This window comes from Podarcis bocagei (genome assembly GCF_964188305.1).
Source record: "Podarcis bocagei genome assembly, chromosome: 7".
Taxonomy (NCBI): domain Eukaryota; kingdom Metazoa; phylum Chordata; class Lepidosauria; order Squamata; family Lacertidae; genus Podarcis; species Podarcis bocagei.
The window spans coordinates 34,976,835-34,995,331 of record NC_138132.1 but is presented as its reverse complement, the minus strand read 5'-3'; the positions used below and the strand labels follow the sequence as shown (position 1 = coordinate 34,995,331).

Genomic DNA, 18,497 nt, shown 5'->3' with positions numbered 1-18,497 from the left:
GTTCCTCCATTAGGAATATGGAGGTAATAACCTACCTTGGCTCACCTTAAGAGTTGTTGTTCTAAGGATTGCTGAAAAAACAGGAAATGTGCTTTGAGCTCTTTAAGACTATGTACACACTATATCTTTAAAGCACATTAGAAACACATTTCCTCCCTCAAATAGTTCTGGTCCCTGTGATCCCTAAGGGTTGCTGGGAATCATAACTCTGCAAGGGGTAAAGGATGCACCCAACCTAAAGCTTTCTCTGCTTTGCTAAGCAGCGGCATTGCTGTCACGCAAATTCCAGAGGGGCTGCCCTTTGAGTCCGTAGCACCTTAAAGACTAACATTTATTGTGGATTAAGCTTTCATGGATTAGAGTCCACTTAATCAGATGCAAATGCAGCCTAGTCCCCCACTGCTCCTAGCCAGGATGCCCGTGTGGCAAAACACACCGCGAGAGATCAGTGGAGTACGACAAACAGTGTGCTGTTGTTTTTTCTTTGTTGCTTAGCGTTCTCTGGGAATCTTGTTAGAGAGATGACTCCCCAGCCCTACCCAGCAACATCTTCCTAAAGGTTTTATGGTTCCACCCAGAACTGGAAATGGGGCTGTAATTTTAATCACTCTATCAATGTTTATTTGTGTAATTTAGAGCAAGGATGCCTCTTCCTCCCATCTGTCCAGGCCATCTGCTCCTTTCGTCACTCCCAAACAGCCCTGCCTGGCCTTTGATTGAGATGGTGCAGGAGTTTAGGGAAACGGGGGGGGGGGGGATTTACCTGATTCAGAAAGTGCCTGGCACACACAGTGGCTCAAAGTGAACAGACCCCTGCTGGGACCCCCAAATGCTACATGATGAGAGACTGGGCAGAATAGGTGGATGCAACCTGGCCAAAAGTCTGCAAATGCCACTGGTCCACACCATGTTTTGCTTGCCTGCCACTATGAAGCATTTGTGGCACGTTGGTAGCCTGAAAGTTGGAGGTGGGGGAAAGAAGCTCAGGGAACTCGCCATAGGCACCCATTAGCTCGTATCATCAAAAGTGCAATACTCTTCAGCTTCATCTCAGACAGCTTCTTTTTTGTGTCCCCCCATTAGATGCTCCTCATTTGGGGGGGGTGTTCAAAGGCTGCTAGATGCAAGTAGTTTTGGTGAGCCTTAGAACTAACAAATCCATAGATTATCAAAACCTGCTACTCTCTGGAGGTGGTCCTGGAAAAGGGGTAATGCAGAGGGTTGTACAAGCGTCATTGGAGCTTTAGGAACACAGGAAGCTGCCTTATTCAGGATGAGACCACTGGTCCAGTATTGTCAACACTGACTGGCAGCAGTTTCCCAGGGTTTCCGACAAGGTCTCTCCCAGACCTACATGGAGACACTGGGGGTTGAACCTGGGACTTTTTGCATACAAAACAGAAGCTTGGTGTGTCTAATGAGTGTCCCCTTTTTGCTCAGTAGCAGCTGTGGCTGGCAGGGCCCAAAAGTCTAGGATCCAACACAAGTCCATTCAATGTCCTTCAACCTCCCACTGCCCCCCACCACCACTTCCTTTGATGGATATTTATGGTGCCTTTGTTTGGTTTTCTATCCACATCTGCAGAGCAAGAAGTTACATCAGGTAAAGTGAAGCAACAGCCAACACAGGAAATTTGAAGCAGAGAAGTGATAGCCAGTGCAGGCACTTTGAAGCCCCCCAACAGGTCTAGTGCAGACCCCCGATTTCAACAAGCTGCAGAGCACAGGAGACTGCTTCTCACTCACGTTTTTAAGCTCCTGCTCTCCAACACACAGAGGGCTATTTTCTCTAGGGCTGCCCTAACACTACCCTTGCCTCATGGTCTGCAAGAAGGCAGGGAAGTTGCGTCTTCCAAGCCTCCCCTGTTGCCCTCTGGCCAGGTCGCTGCTCTTCAAGGAAGTCACAGAGGTTCCCAAAGGCACTTGCCCCATCATGGCGTGGCGTGGGTGGGGACATTTGGACTTTCTGTCCAGACTTCAGCATATCTCTTCGGTGGGGCCAGCTACTTCCAAGGAAGGGTCCCTGGGGTGGCGATCTGAAACCGATCTAAAACAGATGTGCGTTTGCTGCCAGGGATGTTACAATGGATGCTCCCCCCCCCATCTCTCCCTCTTCGTCCCCCCATTTTCTCTCCTTTGCAAATGAGGAAATCGAAACACGCAAATCGCTCCCCACGTCAATCAACCCCCCCATGTGAATCAAAGCTCCCCTCTCCGCTGCGGGGGGGTGGGGTGGTGGTAATTCTCTGCAGAGTCCTGTAGGCTGGGCGCCTCTTGCGCCCAGTCGGACTGTACCATCCTGGCCCCGAGAAAGGGGAGAGAGGAGGGTTGCTCCGGGGGTGGGCGCCGCGGGGGCCGGCTGCATTTGAAGCCGGGCGGGGGGTGGGCGAGAGGAGGGGGCCAAGCAGCGCGTGGCTCGGCAGGCAGAGCTCTGCGGGTGTGGGGCCCGGGGGGAGCCCGACGGGTGGAGCCTGAGGGGCCTCCCCTTTCTCTTTTCCCACGTTTGCATTTGCTAGAGCCCCGAGGACCCCCCCCCGCCCCGCTAAGCCCCGGCAGCGGGCCGGCAGCGCCTCCTCGTCGCCAGCGCCGCGGCTGCTCTGGATGGAGCAGCTGGGAGGAGGAGGAGGAGGAAGCCTGGCGCTGCTGCTGCTGCTGTTACCGCCGCTCGCTTAGGAGCTGCCTCAGCCGGAGCCAGCCAGCCAGGGAGCCGCCAGTGCCCGCTTCGTCGCCCAGGTAGGTCGCTCGGGGAGGCGGGCGAAGTTGCAGCCAAACGAGCCCGGGAAGGAAGTTGCCATTCCGCCCCCGCCGGGGGGCAGAGAGCGGCCGTCTAGGAGAGATTGCACCGGGCGGCGGATTGCATTGCGTTGCGTTGCACGTGGGGGCGAAAGGAGCCGGGCGCGTCGGGTCCCCTCCCTCCGATGCAGGCTCCTTGCAGCGAACGAGGGAAGCCCTTTGGCGGGGAGATTCTCCCCATCTAGGATCGTAACGCTCTTCGTGGGAAAAGGGAGAAGGAGCTCTGTCCTGACACGCCTTTCTTCCCAACACGGATCAGCGGTCTTCGTAACAGTTGCTTGCAACTGCGGCCGGGGGCGGGGCGGGGGGCTGCTTCCTGCACAGGAGGGGAACTGCACTGGGAGAAGGGCGTCCCCCATCCCGTAGGAAGCGCAAGAGGGGCCCCCCACTCCCCCGAGCGGAGAAGGGCTAGGCTCTCCCACGGTGGAACTCATATGTTGCTCCTCAGTGGCAATTCATGGGAGGTGGGTTTTTCATTATTTTATTTTTTTGCGAGGGGGTGTTGAAGAGGAGAAGGGCTGGGTAGAATGCATGTGGAAAACGGGGAGGAATTCATTGTTCCCTCCCCAGGTTGATTAGAGGCACGCGTTGAGTATTTCCCCATGCAAATATGGGGCAGGGGAGCAGGAATGGGGCAGAGTGAAGGCATCCCATTTGGAGTGCCCCACAGCCCCCTGGGAAGGGAGAGGGCATGGATTTCTCCATCCAGATGTGTTACGCAGCAGGCACCCAGCACCAGACGTTGCTCTTCCAGCCTCCCCATCCAGTGGGCTACACATACCTTTATCTCTCATCTCCCTTTATTTCTTCATTGAATTGTAGATTTGGAAGGGACCCCTAGGGTCATCTAGTCCAGCCCCCAGGAGCACCAACTCTCCTTTCCTGAATCCGAGTGCGACCTTGATATATTGCAGTGTAGCATTGTCTTGAGCATCCCCCAAACTGGAAGGAGTTAGTTCAGTTTCTAACCTAAGCCCCCTTGCTTACAGTGTTCAGTTTCTAACCTAAGCCTTACCAATTGCTTACAGTGTATGATTAACTAATAGCTTTCACTGGCACAAGATGATGTGTTGACGGCTTCTAACTTTGATGGCCTTTTAAAACAAACTCCCCCAAGCCTTTCTATCCCACCTTTCTTCCACAATGGACCTCAAAATGGCATGTGCAAGATTTCCAAGGGGTCCCTCCAGGCACTAAACAGACCCACACCTGTTTGGCTTCAGCAGCTTCCTGTATCACATGCCTCCAGACCCATGTTGCTGACTTAGCCACAGATTGAAATGCGCCCCCCCCCACATCCAGAGGCAGTCTACCTGTGAAGATCTGGTGCCAGGAACAAAGAGTAGGGAAACAAACAATCACTTTTATGCCCTAGAGCCAGGTGTTGACTGTGAAAAAGGCAAATTCCATGCTACGTGTGATTAGGGAAGAGATCGAAAAATAGAAGTACAATATCATAATGAGCTTTTGCAAATCTATGGTGCAGCCACAGTTACAATACTGTGAGCAGTGTTGGTTGCCAAATCTCAAAGGGGATATTGGAGAGCTGGAAAGGGACCGCGATCAAGGCAAGAACTACTTCCCAGCAAGGAAAGGTTACGTTTGGGGATTTTCAGTTAGGAAAAAAGTGAATGAGGGTGTGTGTGATAGAGCCACCTTCCTGAATTTGCTGCCCAGGACTGATAGCAGTTGTAGTCCAGAGCATCTGGAGGTTATCAGGTTGGAGAGAGCTGTTGTAGAGGAATATAAGATGGTGCATAATGTGGAGAAAATGGGGGCAAGGAGGAGGATTTCTTCGTCTTTATCGCAATTCTAGAACTCAGGATCATTCGGTGAAACTGAGTGGAGAGGAAACAGGCAAAATGAAGTACTCCTTTGTTCAGGAAATAGTTGAACTACGGAACTCACTGCCACAAGATGTCATGATGTCTACCAACTTAGATGGCTTTAAAAGGAAATCAGATAAGGAGGAGGATAATGCTGTTGGTGGCTACTAGTCCCAATGGCTGTTCCCTGGAATCACAAGTAGAGAGAGTTCCTATTGTGCTGAGGCCCTGCTCGTGGGCTTCCCAGAAGAGGCATCTGGTTGGCTACTGGTAGAACAGAATGCTGTACTGGATGAGATATTGATCTGATGTAGCAAAGCAGTTGTTGATGTGCTCGTGTTTTATAAGCTGCTGGTGCAAATTCTCTCTCAAACTGAAGCAACATCAAAGCTCCCCTCACAAGTGTTTAGGATTCTGTGCAGAATGGTGGTGGATGGGGAAATAGTTAAAGGCTCCCAGAAGTCTCTCTCTCTCATCCCAATATCTATGGGTATATGTTTTATGAGGGAGAAGTAGTCGTGTGTGTTCCATTTTTCTAGATGTTTTGGTTTTTCGCAGTAGCTGGCTGCGGGTGGGGGACATTTTTCTGGATGGATGTAGAGATGGAGATGCTTAAGGATTGAAAGGCCCCTCTCCACCTATGCATGGATACTGTTAACTGCTCTTCTTGGTAATCTGCAGCCCTCTCTTGGGAAATGCTCTTTTTGTGGAATTTTTCATTGTAGATGGCAGTGATTGTTTGGTGCAGGGATCTAGCTGGGTTTTTTTTTTGTACTTAAGCTTAAGGGTGCTTATGCTAGCAATGCACAATTGCAGTTTTTATTAAATCAAGGAGAAAGTAAGGTGACTGTAATGACTTTAAATGCACTGGATGAAGGCTGAAAGAATCGCAGGTGCTCAATTACCTAAAAAACTGAAGAAGGAGATCCGCCCCCCTGCCCACCTGCTCTGGATGGTTTGAGCAAAGCAGAAACCACTGAAAATACCTGCCCATGTTGATAATTGCAACTTGATTTACACATCAAGCAGAGGGAAGTGGTTCATTCCAGTGCTAGAATTCTGAAATGTGCTACCAGGCTGCTTGGGAGATGACCCTTTTTTTAAAAAAAAAAAGTGTGTTTTTAAATGCTCCATGCTAAAAAACTAAACTAAAACACCTCCCTGCCTGGAGAAAAGCAGCACATCAAAGAGATGGGTATGCTAACCTTTTCTGCTTGATGAGCTTGCTTTCTACACCAATAGCTTACCAAAATTCTGTCACCTCATTCTGTGTAATGTGTTGAACAGCTCTGGATTGTGGACCCAAAGGGCTGGTGTCAAAGTAACATTTGGTAGCGAAGGGAAGAATTTGAAGCATATCCATGCAGTTGGTGGGAGGAGTGGGTCTCCAGAAGTGAAGTCATCTGTGTGCGTGCGCGTGCGTGTGTACAGTATATGCGCAGTGCTTTTTTCTAAAAAAAAATGTTTAGGGGTACTCTCATTTTGAGTCAAGAAAATCACCATTTTATAGTTCAAGTTGGGGAAAATAAATACAGTAAATGGACAAAAGTACAAAGATTCACAAAATGTTTAGGGGTATGCGTACCCCTGTGTCCCCCCAGAAAAAAAGCTTTCTCTCTCTCTATATATATATACACATATGTACACACACACACACACACACACACACACACACACATGAATGAGGTGATGAGATGGGTTATTTATGCAATTTCCCCCATAATTTTCCTGGAATCCTACTGGATCCTGCTTGTCGGTTTAACCATTGGAAAGTTAAGAGGATGTGAATAAGCAATTTGGATGACATTTTCCTTTGTGGATGTGCTCAAGGGATTGCGTCAGGAACTCCTCCTGCGAACGCCAAATGTTGCATTGAAACAGACCCAGGACAGTTTTGGGCTTTGGGGAAGAGTGTTTCCCTAGATCCTGCAGGAGAGGGCTGTAGCCTCCATGCTCTGATCTGGGTGCATAGACATTTGTCTGATCTTGCAACAAAACACTAGATTAGCTAGACCATGGCTCCGCTCCAACCAGTCTTTCCTTCTGTATTAGGGTTTTTTGAGAGGTGTGTGTGTGTCCATTCTGAGCAAAGGGAATGGGAGTGGTGGTGAACCACATTGCACATTTCCTCTGCTCACCTCTCTTGCTCATTTCTTTTCTCCACTTCCCCTCGCAACCCTTCTACAGGGTCCTCAAATGGGTTGTGGGGATTGTGGGACTATGACTGCTCGCAGTAAGGATGACCAAATGATCAAGGACTGCCAGTTCATTGAATCTCCTCTAGTGAGCAGCCAAGCACACACCCCGTACAGACCTGAACGAGTATCCCAAAAGGAATTGTCTAGAATCTTTTCTTTTTCCTACCGGCTCCTCTCTGGGGCCGGTACTGGGCATATTCACATGACCAGTGGAAAGTGTTTAGTATCTGAGATGATGGGGAATGTATGGCTCACGATCTGGAGTCTTGGACTGAGTGGGCAGTTTGCTGCCAATTGCTGTTAAACTCTTGATTGAATTATTTCTTTTTCAGTGCCTCAACCTCCTTCCTGCATCTCATCTTCTTTGGGTGAGTATTGGATTGTCATTAAATGTGGTGTGTACTATAGAGCTGAGGGAAGCAGATCCTTGACAGTTACCAAATGGAACATCACCCAAAATCCTTAATGGGGTGTTATCAAGGATAAAGGTGGAGAAATGTAGTGTAATGTGTTTGGGTTCCCGGGGTCTCAGAAATATGACCAGTCATTCAACTTGTATTTATTAACGCTGCCTATTGCAACTTTCGCTGTGTGACCAAGAGATCTAGAAACTTTTAACAAAAATGAAAGCTGAGATTCTCAGGATTTGTTGTGCCTCATTCAAATATGGAAGTGCGAGGGAAGTTGTAGAAAGAAGACCTTCCTTCCTCTCCGAGAGCCAGTGTGGTGTAGTGGTTAAGAGTGATAGACTCGTAATCTGGGGAACTGGGTTTGCTTCCCCGCTCCTCCACATGCAGCTGCTGGGTGACCTTGGGCCAGTCACACTTCTTTGAAGTCTCTCAGCCCCACTCACTTCACAGAGTGTTTGTTGTGGGGGAGGAAGGGAGAAGAGAATGTTAGCCGCTTTGAGACTCCTTCGGGTAGTGATAAAGTGGGATATCAAATCCAAACTCCTCTTCTTCTTCCTGTTCAATACCAATCCCAACTGACAGGTTTCCAGCACAGCTTACTGAGAGAAGATTACAAATCACAATTGTACAATAAAGCTTGGGGGTGGTTTGCCTATGGAACAAGGCATCTGAGGAGCAGATAAAATTGCAGCACTTAGAGAGGTAAAAAACTGATCAACCTAAGCTGAATAAACTAAAGGTTTATGAAATAAAGGTGTCTTTCCCCGGGGAGAACATTCCAGAGTCAGGAGGCCACACCTGAAAAGGCCCTACTGGTAAGATAGGTTTTCTTCATCTAGCACCAATCAACTGGCTGGGGATGATGGGATTTGTAGTCCTAAACGTCTAGAAGGTGTCAGATTGAGGAAGAGTAATTTAAAATAATGGCAACTCAGTTTCATTATGATCCCCAGAAAGTCTTAGAATAGAGCGGTGATGGCTTCTGGAACCTGGTAGCCTCCTGATAAGTGCAATTTACATAATGTCTGAGTTGTCAGCACATAGAAAATGGAACGAGTGTTGTCCATCATTAGGCGGGCATTTCCATGAAAGTGGATTCAATTCTTTATGAAGCAGCAGAGGTGGTGTGTTCTGAGTTGTCTGCCCACTAGGTGGTGCCATCCATCCAGCACTGGGTTCTAGAGCAGAAAGGTCAAAATTCCTTAAGATTAGCCGTAAAGAGCTGAGAGTGGCATCATTACAGACAGAAAACAACAACAACAGTAGTGGTGGTGATGGTGGTGGTGGTTGTAATAGTAGCAGTAGTAGTAGTAGTAGTAGTAGTAGTTTGGATTCTTGCTACGTTAGGAATTCATTGCTCCATCCATTCAGAATCACGAAAATCTTTCTTGATTATCCTTTTTAAAGTCCAGATTATTGAGACTATAATTCCAGGGATAGTCTGCTGGAAGGGGTTAGTAAAATATGAATGAACCATCTCTCTCTCCCCTTCTGTCTCTCCATGATATTCTCTTTTGCTTTGCTGAAAATAAATTTCTGCTCAAAAGGGAGCTGACCCACTTCTGCTAAAGCTTCCAACACAAACATTGCTCAAGCCGCGTTCTTCCAGGGTGGGGCTCCGGGTGTGGGGGAGCCTTGTCTAAAGGATGGCCCCCTCCACATGTGATGAAAGAAACCCTCCTCCCCTGGCAAAACCCTGAGGGAGGCCAGGCATAAAGGAGGAGCAGGCTTCGCTGCTCCTTCCAACGGTTACAAGGAGAAGGCGGGATCTTGGCAGATCCTGTCTTCCACACCCTAATCCTGAAAGGCTGCCCCTGCAAAAAAAAAAAAAATCCCCTAGCCCCACACACCCCTGTGAAAGATCCAGGAGTCCTTCACTGATCATGGTCTCCAGAAAGACTTTGGCTTCATAAATCAGATCCCTGTTTTATGCAAGCAAAGCCCCACACATCCCTGCTCCTGGATATGCTCAGCATTTCCAAGTCTGTATTTCTGCTTTGAATATATATATTTAAGCTTGGGATGTGAATGGGAGAGAGGATGTGAGCTTTCTCCTGCAGGCAAAGCATGCACACGTCCAAAGACAAACTTCTGGATATTGTTACAGATAGGTAGCCGTGTTGGTCTGCCATAGTCAAAATAAAAAAAATCCTTCCAGTAGCACCTTAAAGACTAACTAAGTTAGTTCTTGGTATGAGCTTTCGTGTGCATGCACACGAAATGTATCTGAAGAAGTGTGCATGCACACGAAAGCTCATACCAAGAACTAACTTAGTTGGTCTTTAAGGTGCTACTGGAAGGAATTTTTTTTATTATGGATATTGGTTTGCATTTAAATGACCCCTCCAGTGCACAGAGTACCTCATTGTTTTGGAGTGCGAGCAACCAGGAATGAAAAATGCAGGCCAACCCCTGTGCAAGGCCAGGGAAAGGAAAAGCATTTCAGGTTGTTGAGTCTTGTAAGAACAACAGAAAAACCCTGCTGGATCAGACCAAGGCCCATCTAGCCCAAGCTCCTATCTCCATCAGTGGCCAGTTGAATGTCTCCAGGAGCACACTAACAGAGTGTGAAGGCGGCAGCCACCCACTCTTGCCTCTCCCAGCATTTCACATTCAGAAATAGAGCACCTCTGAACACAGAAGTTCCATTTAGCTGTCAAGGCTCATAGTTGCTGCTCTGTGGACCCATTCCATGTATGCATTTGTCCAAGGAGAGCCACGCCTTTGGGAGGGGCTGCCTTTGCTCAGTGGCAGAATGCACATGGAAGGGTCTTGATTCAGGCCCTGGCAGGATCTCAGCCAGCAGGAAGACCCATCTGTGCCTGAGACCCTCAAGAATCCCTGTCAGGCAGGCAGGCTCAGTGGACTTGTACATTTGCAGCTATTCTTCTGTTGGTGTGTTTTAAGGAGGCATCTTGTGATAGTAAGCTAATAAGTCTCTTGTGTGAAGCTCTCCCTTTTTACTTTCCTGCTGCTGTGTGCAGGAGACTGGAATCTGGCGAGGTGTCATCCCCCCACCCCCTGCCCCAGGTTTGGGCAGTAAGCATCTTCTCCTGAGGATCTGTTGTGCCACTTTTAAATCTGACAAGGTGGGCTGCCCTTGAACCCTATGCGTGGACTTCCTGTGTGTACACGCATGGGTCTTCTGCACACAGTGCTGAAATGGGTGGTCAGCTTTGGGTGTGACTTCAAGTTGATCAGCCACTATGGCAAGAGAAGCCACACCTCCATCCTTCCTGAAGATGCTGTTACTGATTGCAGCTCTTTGGGTGAGCCGACCAATCACTAGACAGCAGCTTAGAATGTCATTTCCTGGCATCTCTGGTTACAAGGCTCTCAGGCCTGGGAAAGGACGCCAGGTGAGATTTTAGAGCAGCTTTCGTTCACCTGGAGCCCTTCAAATGTTTTGGACTACAATTCCCTCAGTCTCAGCCAACACATCCAGGATCTTGGGGTCCTGCTGAAAAACTCAATGAACATGACAATCTGGTGTGTAGCTTCTACAAAAAGGCAAACTCTCAGGGGAAAGTTGCCCTTATCTATGCTGTGGCCATACTTGAAATACTGTTCTCAGTTTTGGTCCCTCCATTGTAGATCTAGGGAATGACAACCAAAATGATCAAGGCGTCTGAGACAATTCTCCTTTGATGAAAGTTTTCAGCGTTGCTGGTTTGGGGGCTTTTGAGAGTAGGAAATGGGGGACATGGAAATGGGGGACTTTGTAAAGTGATACATAGCGTGGAAAAAGTGGTTGGGAACATGTTAAGAACATAGGAACCTAAGAAGAGTCTTCTGGATCAGTCCAGCATCCTGTTCTCACAGTGGGCAGCTGGATACTTTTGGGATACCCACAAGCAGAACAAGAGCACAAGAGGCTCCCCTCCCTGGTGGCTTCCAGCAACTGGTATTCAGAATCATTAGTGCCTCCAGCTGTCAAGGCAGAGCTTAGCCCTTGCGGCTAGTAGCCGTTGGTAGCCTTCTGCTCCAAGCTTTTCTCCCTCTTTCACGATGGTGAACTCTGGGTTATCATCCAATGGAAGCAAATCTGAGCAGTTAAAAGGAAATACTTCTTGACACAACACACGGGGAAATGGTGAGGTTTGTTCCCACAATATTTGGTCAGCTTAGACTGTTTAAATGGGATTGTTCAAAATACAGTGGTACCTCTGGTTGTGAACAGGATCCATTTCGGAAGCCCGTTCGCAACATGAAAAGCCCGCAACCTGAAGCGCCAGTGTGGTGTAGTGGTTAAGAGCGGTAGATTTGTAATCTGGGGAACCAGGTTCGCGTCTCCGCTCCTCCACATGCAGCTGCTGGGTGACCTTGGGCCAGTCACACTTCTCTGAAGTCTCTCAGCCTCACTCACCCCACAGAGTGTTTGTTGTGGGGGAGGAAGGGAAAGGAGAACGTTAGCAGCTTTGAGACTCCTTCGGGTAGTGATAAAGCGGGATATCAAATCCATACTCTTCTTCTGCTGCTGCTCATGCACGAGCAGCGAAACCCGGAAGTAACCCTTTCCGGTACTTCTGGGTTGCCGCGGGATGCAACCTGAAAATACATAACATGAAGCAAACGTAACATGAGGTATGACTGTAATGGAGCATCAGGCTGCCTATGGTTACTAGTTGTGATGGTTGTGTACCACATCCAGGATCAGAGACAGTGTGCCTCTGAAGACTGGTTGCTGGGAGGATGTTGCAGTTGCGCTCACGCCTTGCTTATGGTAGGCTTCCCAGAGGCATCTAGGTGGCCACTAGGATGCTGCACTGAATGGGCCTTTAATCTGATCCAGCAGGGGCTCTCTTCAACAGAACAGAGGGGAAGAATGTGCCTCTATATCCACTGCATGTATTTAGTTATAACGGTTAGTTAGTTATCCTTCCCTTTTTCCAAGTGTGCTGAGGGCAGGGTGCACAGATCCCTCCCGCCCCAAAATGTTTGTTCTTGCACAAGAATCCTGGGGGCTTGGTCAGGCTAAGTCACATGGTGGGGATTTGAACATGGACCCTCCCCAGTGTTTGTCTGACACCAGCCAGTTCACCACACTGGTCGCTCGGCAATGGAAGGAAGCGAAGGCAGCCCCTTCTTCCTCCGACTCCATTCACTTGTGATGACAGTTGGGGAGACCGACAAAGAAGGAACAGAGGCAGCAGGGTAGAGCCAGTGTGGCATAATGGTTAGAGTTTCGGACTAGGACCTGGGAGACCAGGGTTCAAATCCCTGCTCAGCCAGGAAGCTCGCTGGGTGACCTTGGGCCAGTCACTGCCTCTTAGCCTACCTCACAGAGTTGTTGTGGGGATTAAATGGGGAGACGGGGAACCATATACACCACCTGGAGCTCCTTGGAGGAAAATAAATGCAGTAAAATAAATAAGGTATGAACAGGGTCCCTTCCAAGCAAAGCCAACTGTCTGCCTTGTTATGAGTGCCTCTTCTGTTCTTGCCCCTCTGCTTGAGAATCAAGTGGATTCCACTCCCGGTTAGATAAGGGATTCTGGTTTCTCACCCTGCCCACAAACAAACACAGCTTTCCACTTCAAGGTCCCCTTAAGTGAAACCTTTCCATCTGAAGGGAAGTATCACTGCCATTAAGAGCAGTTTAAAAATGCATCAAGTCAGCCACAGCCATATGACAAGAAAATTAAAAGAGGGGGAAAAAACCACAAGGAAATGTCCACCCACACACAGAAGCCAGGGTGGGGCATGCTGTAATTTTTTCCTGCCTATGGAAACCAGTGGAAGAAAAAGGAGAAGCCCAAAGTGGTGGTCGGCTTAAAAATGAAGAGAGAGAAAATGTAACTCCTGCATCTAAGCTCAGTCATACATTCTATCTTATCCATTCCAATGGGATTTGAATGTTTCTAAGGCCTTTCAGAGCTCCTGGTGTATTCTTAGGAATGCTAGAAGGTTGAAACTGTCAGACTGAGAAGAAATAAAGACTCTGTGCGAAATCCTCCCTTTTTCTCCCCTGCCCACCATGTGAATACAAAGGAGTGTCAAAGGCGTAGGGTCCTGTGTTTACAAAAGGGTCACTCTTAGCATGGATGAGGAGCAGCAGCCCTTGGCCAGAAATTTCATGGTGGTGGTGCAGAATCGCTGGGAACTATAGACAGATAGCCTGATTCATTGACATGAAATTTTATAAGGAATTTGGAAGGAGTGCCCTGTGCTTTGCGCTCGTTGACTAGAATACTGGAAAATGGATTTCTTAACCATAGAACTGTGCGGATTAGAACATGGCCTCTGCTGTTTCCTTATATTCCCGCAAGTAAATGGGCTAGAGACTTGACTTTTGTTTTTTAAGTATTCAGGGAATTGATTTATCTATTAAAAAGAATTATATACCGCCTTATCATATATATATATATATATATATATATATATATATATATATATATATATAATGTCGTAGCGGTTTACAGCAATATAAAAATATGGAACCATACTGTAGCACCCTGCTTGTGGTTAACGCTTAGCTGGAATGAAATATTCAACGCAGCAACAGAGAAATTAAAATAATAATTTATTTGTCAGACAAATAAATGAGAGGCACAGTGGTATATGGTTACCAAGCTCTGGCCCCTGCCTCCTGCCATTATGGCCAGCCCTTATATTTCCTTAATCCACCCCCCTTTGCTCCTCCTGTTCAATCAGCCTGCTTGAATTTCCTATTGGCTGATTGCTATAACCAATTTTAAGATACACTCATATCCTCCTGTCCTTATATGGAACACAAAGAGCTATATATTGTTACATCTATAAATGACAAATAAGTAGTAATATATCTTACATGTGTCTCAACAAGGAATCTTAATTACCAGCTCACCTCTTGCCTTCCTTGCCCTCCAAAACAGATGGTTAATAATTTTAAAATTTTATCTTGAACAGATGTCAGAGACCTTGGGTTCACATAAACATTGAAAGATCTCCTTCATTTGAAGGTTTCTAAACAAATGTTTGACAGCTAATATATCAGGAGAACATTTGATGGCGTCTCCTTGTCTAGGAGGAAAACACTGTCAAGGTTCTCTAAGCAGCTGGTCTTGTGCCTGGCATGAAACTTTTGAAAGTCTAAGCCCATTTACCTGATCAAGATATAAGCCAATATATGCCTTGATTAAAAATGCAGTCTATATTCAGATGCCACATTCCCCCCTTTCAAGCTCAAGGACCAAGCGTCCTTGATAGCTTGATCTGCATCATATTCCTGAGTTAAAGCTGTGTATAGGGCCATGATATGAGGTAGAGTTTCATTCGAAATCATCTTGCTAATTGTACTTCTAAAACATGAAATGATACATGGCATCATACATAAAACCATCACTACTACTGTCAAGAAAAACAAGCAAGACAATAATATCCCTTTGAGTCCTGTGACATTAGGTAACCATCCCATATCCCATCCTTCCCATGTTTGTACTGGGACATGTGCTATATTCTCCATCTTTGTGGCCAACACACGGATTGCCTCACCATTATCTGAAATGTTAAAGCAACAGGCATTCCCTGTCAAGTTCAAGACTCCACATAGGCCTCTCTGCTTGGCAAGTACATAATCCATTCCCATTTTCAGCTGCAAAATGGGGCTCTACTTTCATCCAGCTGTTATGCAATAAGTCTCAAACTCTGGGCCGTTACATTGGTTACAAGTTCCACTACTGCTTGCAATCGAATTATTCTGTTTAGATTATAAATAGGATCCTGTGCCCCTTGTATGAGCTCACCAGGATTCCAGGAGGCAGGATCATAATAGGCTATAATGCACTCTGGTGGCCAATCATCAGTACCGCTCCAACTTTGGGTACTTCCTCCTGCTATATGAGAAATATCAGCGTTTCTTCGTGTTCGCTTGGCCAAATTAGTGGGCAAAATCCACATTGGTGGTAATACCCATCCCAGGAAACAAGTCCCACTCCATTTGGAAGGGAGTTTCTTGTATGCCCATTCTCCACATATCCACCACAACCATGGGTCTGAGGGTTTTGGCATGTGGAGTGCATAAGGCGAAATATCACAAGGGGTATATAGTTCACAGTGCAGTATGTTAGATTGCCTTTCTCTGTCACAGTTATGTTCCATACCACTTTCCATGCATGAATAAAAGGGGTTGCACAGGGCAAGGTATTCCGAGTTCGATAGGTAGTACCGTTTGCCCAGGTATGACTATTCTTAATATAATCCCAAGTATAGTGGCAATGAGAAGAGCCTATCATGGTAGAATCAGCTGCACACAGAATTCCCCTTGTCCATCCGGGGAAATTCTGTACTTCTGTTTGGTGTGGCATTTCGCTTACCATACCAATAGCATTTAATGGTATCGGTAATAAGGGCATACCTCCCTCTGAATCATCTGGCCCAAGAGAGCAAACAAGGCAATTGGTCCTATTTGCAACATTGCCTACCATTTCAGCTAAACCTACCCACATATTGTGGTCATAGCGGAATCCATATTTAGCAAATTTGGTCAGATTCAAGGACCCTCCCCTTCCCAAGGGATCAGGATTAATAATAAAATCATGTTGATGTCTAGCATATGCATTCCTTCCACAAAAGATTACCGTATTGTGATAGCATATAAATATTAGTCCCTATATAATTCCCCCAGTGACAGAAATGGGGAACCACCAAGACCAAAACATATATCCCAAGGATCCCCAATGTGTAATATCTCTGATAATTGTTCCACAAGGGGGCAGTCAATCAATTGTATAAGAGAATCTTCCCGCTCACAGTCTCTGGTTCAGACGCTCCTCAAGCTTCAGGCGTGCGCAGGTCAGCCAGCTTCCAGGGTGTGGCTGCAGCAGGCCGGTCGTCTAATGTTGCCCGTGACCTAGCCCGTTCCCCGTAGGGCTAGATACAGGGGTTTTTGGAGAGAGTCAGTTTAAGAGGATTAGAGGGGTCACCTTTGCACGTCCAACTGCCTTCGGACTTCTTCAAACGGGAGTGATGAATCCAGGGGGGTCACCTCAGCTACCTTCACCGCTGTTGGAGTAGAGAGCAAGACGGTGTAAGGTCCACGCCACTTAGGTGCAAGTGGATCACGTTTCCACTCTTTCACCCATATGCTATGCCAGCCTGAAGCTGATGAATCGGCACGGCAATGCTGCACTGCGTGCGCTCGAGGGCCCACCTGTTAAGATAAAAAACAAACAAACAAACACGGGAGAGAGACAAAAACACGGGAGAGAGACTGCACTTGTCCCTGTGTCACATGGTCTCTTATTTGTTTGAGGTCAGTTGGACTATCCTGAACAAAGGAGGGCGGCCTCCCATACAGGAGCTCAAAAGGTGACAACTTAAGTCTTTTTGTGGGTGTGCACCGAACACGAAACAGTGTTATGGGTAACACGTCTACCCTCCTGAGACTTTAGACATATTAGTGGGCTTCTGGCATGCCCTGCAGATACCTTGCACAAGCGTCTGGCGATAGGTGGTAAGCCTGGCCAGGTGAATTGCATTGTTTGGATCCCAATTAGGATCTTCCAAGGGAAAGTTGTAAATATTTCCCACTCTGGCCTGCTCACGCAAATATATCTGTGCCTTTTCAATTATGTCTCTCCTTTCCTCAGTGGTGAACAGAGTATTCAGGAGCTGGCGGCAATCTGTCCAAGTAGGACTATGAGTATTTATTATTGAAGTCACCAAGTCCATCATAGCCTGAGGTGGCTGTATTGCTTGCTGACCGATCAAGGTCTCCCTGTAACTTCTGTAATAATTCTCTAGGACTTGGATGTACAGGGGTTTGGGGTGGGCAATTAGTTGTTCCACTAAAGGAGACTGTAGATGGAGTTCTACTGGGACTCACAGGTGGAATAACCACTTCTGCTTGGGCTTCATTATAGAACTTCAATGCCTCCTGAAGATATTTATCATAATCTATCAAGGAATCAAGTTCTGTGACTCCACCCCCATTATTCATTCCACTTTCTTGCCTTGGGGTTACAACTGGTGGAGTGTTTGGATTTATTTGGCAAGATTCCTTTCCTAGCTTTGGCTTTTACAGCCAATAATTTGCATCGTTGGACTTTGCATTCCCTTATCCATGGAGGATTTTTATTTAATGTGCTCAGCCAGGAATCTATATGTGAAAATTGTTCTGGGCACCCTCCAGTCTCTTTGGCGATGTTAGACGAAAGTTTGCTTACTAAATTTATATCAAAGGTTCCTTGAGATGGCCATTCAATATTTTGATTCGGCCACTCTAATTCACATAACGTTCTCAGGCGCTCTGGCGTCAGTTTGACTCCATATGCCCCTGAGAAGGCTTTCTTAAAATTATTTAACATACATTCAAAAGGTGTACTTCCCCCCTTTGAACCCCCAACTCCCATTGTATGGCCCTGTGAAGTATCCACTCAGTCACTCACACACACACCTTACTGGGAAACGAAGTAGTACTCACTCCACACTTAGGTCAGCTACACATTGTACTTTCTCACACATGCAATGCGCCAGATACTTCACCACACACTACCTCCCATTCTTCCCTTTCCCCCCACCAGATCACCATCTGATATACCCAGCCACCTAGCGTACTCAGTTCCCCTTTACTGAGACGCAGAAGTTTGATCAGGACTTCTCTTCCTCCCAATTAATTGGAGGGCCAAAACCCCTTAGTGCACTTACCCTTAGCTGGTTCCCTGTTTATTTCTCTGGTCCCCCCCGGTCCGTCGCCGTCGGTGGGCAGGGTATCAGACAGACGAGACTGCTGCGTTCCCCTGGAAAAAATTTTTCCAGTGCGCGCTTGGGTAGGCAATCAGTTGTCCTCTCTCTTGTACCCCGTCCAGTGAGGCGAAGGAGCTGCGTTCCAGCAGACCACTGATCCGAGTCGCAGGCACCATAAAATGTAGCACCCTGCTTGTGGTTAACGCTTAGCTGGAATGAAATATTCAACGCAGCAACAGAGAAATTAAAATAATAATTTATTTGTCAGACAAATAAATGAGAGGCACAGTGGTATATGGTTACCAAGCTCTGGCCCCTGCCTCCTGCCATTATGGCCAGCCCTTATATTTCCTTAATCCACCCCCCTTTGCTCCTCCTGTTCAATCAGCCTGCTTGAATTTCCTATTGGCTGATTGCTATAACCAATTTTAAGATACACTCATATCCTCCTGTCCTTATATGGAACACAAAGAGCTATATATTGTTACATCTATAAATGACAAATAAGTAGTAATATATCTTACATGTGTCTCAACAAGGAATCTTAATTACCAGCTCACCTCTTGCCTTCCTTGCCCTCCAAAACAGATGGTTAATAATTTTAA

General features: G+C 47.1%; 1 protein-coding gene across 1 annotated transcript in view; it reads left to right on the top strand.

The window, feature by feature from the left end:
* Window positions 1–2,410: 2,410 nt before the first annotated feature.
* Window positions 2,411–18,497, top strand: part of HPCA (hippocalcin) — a 36,767-nt gene continuing 20,680 nt past the window's right edge. Inside the window, exons 1-2 of the mRNA XM_081203938.1 lie at window positions 2,411–2,733; window positions 7,150–7,185. The gene's annotated coding sequence lies outside the window, so the exon portion shown is untranslated. The remainder of the gene's footprint in view (window positions 2,734–7,149; window positions 7,186–18,497) is intronic.